The following is a 3397-nucleotide window of genomic DNA, read 5'->3' on the forward strand; positions in this document are numbered from 1 at the left end:
AGGCAATGGCAATCAGAGAGGCCATTACTTTCTCTCATTTACATAACTACATAGGAATCACTATTGAGTCAGATTGTTTTACTATGGTGAAGATGATTAACAAACAATGAAAGATACCATGGGGACTTGTTGAGGTAATTGAAGACATATGGTATGTAGTGGTAGATGCCCTAGCTAATGAGGTAGTAGAGCTATAGTTAACTAAGAAATTTTGTCATTTTAGAGATCTACCAGCTACTATCAAAAGGCATGTGGCATATAAACATGTACAAAGCTCAGGTCCTAAATCTCATAATAAAAGCGTGCAAAATAAACAAGCATCAATGAACAACAATAGCAGGATACAATAAATACATTCCCATGGGGGTGCAAGACAGTTCCAAGCACATTAATAAAGTAGTTTGTCAGTATAGAGACAAAGGAAATATGCTAAACCTATCTAGAGGCACTAGTTATTAAAAAACTTCACCACAAAAAAGGGTAGTCGGAGCGTTCCGCCGTATGACATCGAATCTTCCTTGGTCTTTCAGTTGCATGTCAATTCATAATCAACACCTACAAAGAAAGGTAGAGGTCAGTGGCATAGGCAGTGAGTTGATATGTCCAATAAAAAATTAGGAGAAGGCCTTACTTTATAGTATAAGTCGGTGGGTCGACATTGTGAAACTTCGGTCCTGTGGGGTCAAACCCCAACCACCTAAAGAGTGCTTGATGTTAGATGAAGATAAAAGGAGGTAAAGATTAAGGAGGGGAAGCATCTCACCTGAGGTAAAGACGATAGATAGAGCTGAAATGAGCATCAAAACAAAAGGAAGGATCTTATGAATCACCCACAGAAGGAAGATGATAAAGCGGCAGCACCAGGGTGGGGGAAACATTCCTCAGATGAGGCGGCTAATAGTGAAGAAGAGTACAATGCACTCTTGTCTAAAAGAGAGTGGCTTTTTATATCCAAAGTGGAAACGTTTCATCTTCTATGTTATGGACCAAATCTTTTTTATGGATCTTGGGTCAACATTGTAAATATTGGGCCTATCTGGTGATTTTTTCCTAAATAATAGGGCAAAATTCAGAAATAGCATACTTATCCCTTTAATTATGAGTTTCATAACAACAGTTTCATAATTACATAATATAACAAGTTGTATTTTATATTTTTGCAACCTATTGCTACAAAAATACAAATATATATGATTTTTACTGCCCTTATGATCGATATGTATTTTGTATTTTTGCAAACTGTTGCTACAAAAATACAAATACATACAAATACATATGCTACAAAATGTAATTTGATAAAAGTGTTGCTATTTTTTATAATTTAATACTTAAATATGCTACTTTATGTATTTTTTCCTAAATATAAATAATAAAATGGTACAAGCTTTGACCGAAAATTTTAATTAAAAAAACAATATGCTGGAAATTTGTTTAGCTATTAAAAAATGATTTTTATATTGTTGGGATTCATTATAAAATGCTTAAAAATGATTTTTAAATACTAAAATTATTATTTAAAGGCTGAAAAGCGTCTTTTTATTGCTGGAAATCAATAAAAAAATAGACTGAAAACTAAAATTTAGTTGCTGAAAATTACATTAGGAGTTCTGTAAAATTAGTTTAGAGGCTGAAAAGTTAATAAAAAAACAGAGAAAATTATATGAGCATGTTGTAAAACTATAGGCTGAAAGTTAAACCAAAACCTATAAAACATGTTACCCGTAATTAAACATGTCGTGAACAGTTGAACTTAATTTAATATGTCGAAAGTTAATTAAAATTCCTAAAAATAGAATTTCTAGTTGACAAATTAAGTCTATTATTGATCCTAGATTAAAGATTTGCCTAAGTGATTCACATAAACACATAATCTTGCACCCCATAAGCAGTCCCCATGATTTATTATTATATAAGCATTTATACGGTAGTTCATTACAAAATTGAATAAATTAGATAGACATTAAATAAATAAAAGCTAATTGAGAGGTTGTATTGTCCCTTCACGTCCTAATCAACTCTTCGGCGGTCCCAAATCAAGCAAACCTTTTAAACACCTGTGAAGAGAACGAGATATTTCAAACACACAAACATAAATACACGATACTTGGGAAGAACAAGAATACACATCTCAAAAACCATTAACACAACATTAGGCCCTATGAGTATATTTTCTAAAGACTCCACAACATCATAAAATTACTACATATGTATGAAAATTGCATTGATAGGGAACTTACCAATAAGTGGCAGAATTATAAAACAAGATAAGAACACCGTATTTCTACAACAAGAATTCGTAATAAAAAAGATAATAGCAAAAGCTGTATCAAGACCACAAAAACAAAGAAATATTCTTATAGTGCAGAGAAAGAGTAAATAGTGTAAAAATATAGGAATCCAAGTCTATCTAGAATAAGAGAAGGAGGGTGATTATATAGCAGAGCATACTATGAGAAAATAAGGTAAAAAAATTATTCCCCAAATCACAAAGCTGTTGCTCATTGCCTCAAAGGAAAGGAAAAATATCAATATACACAATCTTCTATTTTCAAATATGGCAAATTAAATCAATAATTGAAGATGGATCGAAGTTTCACCATAAATAAGCAAGTAGAAATATTCCTTGAAATATATTAAAAAGGCAAATAGATATCGTATGAGTGTGGGCAACATTACTTCTTACCAAAAACAGTAAACTAAACAAAAATAAAAGAACTAATGATATAAAAATTAGTTAGTTTCACTCTCAAAAAGCCAAACATTACAATTATTTTTGAACGGGGAAAATAATTAGATTATTTGTGACTACTAGATTATTTGATGCTATGATTATTATTGCCTGCTGCATCGATCTCTTGCTACTTGCTAGCCCAAAGCATTATTATTCAAAGGAAACTAAATAGTTTTGTATGCAGATGATGTTTGCATTGTACTGATGCTAATTAAGGTAAAACTTATACTATTCCCTATTCTAATTTATGTGTTCACACTGTTTTACTTGGCACATAATTTATAAAAGAAAGACTTTTGAAATTTATGTTCTAAAACAAAACGTAAACTACAATAGGTTATTTCAAAGGAAAATTAATTTTAAAGTTAAGTTGCTCCAATTATATAAAAGGTATTTTTTTGATATACACAAATTAAAAGAAAAGTTGTGTATTATATAAATTTGGACCAGTGGGATATATATCTCTTCAAAAAGTTCTGCTTATCTAATTATGGCTTATATATATTTATTTTACGGGTAAAAATCATTTTTCCTCCCTAGTTTTGTCTTAAAAATCAAACTCCCCCCTCAACTTTGAATAATAATCATGCCCCCTTTATTCTAATTGACTTTTTAAAATTCTTATTTACCCTTTATCATCAATTTTTTTATTCTTTCTTTTAACTT

General features: G+C 30.6%; 1 long non-coding RNA gene across 1 annotated transcript; it reads right to left on the reverse strand.

Moving 5' to 3' along the window:
* Window positions 1–1887: 1887 nt before the first annotated feature.
* On the reverse strand, window positions 1888–2467 carry LOC124888548. Its single transcript, XR_007046978.1, has 2 exons — window positions 2238–2467; window positions 1888–2054 (listed from the first exon to the last, which is right to left on the reverse strand). It is a non-coding gene; the product is annotated as an uncharacterized LOC124888548 (long non-coding RNA).
* Window positions 2468–3397: the final 930 nt, after the last annotated feature.

This window comes from Capsicum annuum, chromosome 11, assembly GCF_002878395.1.
Source record: "Capsicum annuum cultivar UCD-10X-F1 chromosome 11, UCD10Xv1.1, whole genome shotgun sequence".
In the NCBI taxonomy this organism is placed as follows: Eukaryota; Viridiplantae; Streptophyta; class Magnoliopsida; order Solanales; family Solanaceae; genus Capsicum; species Capsicum annuum.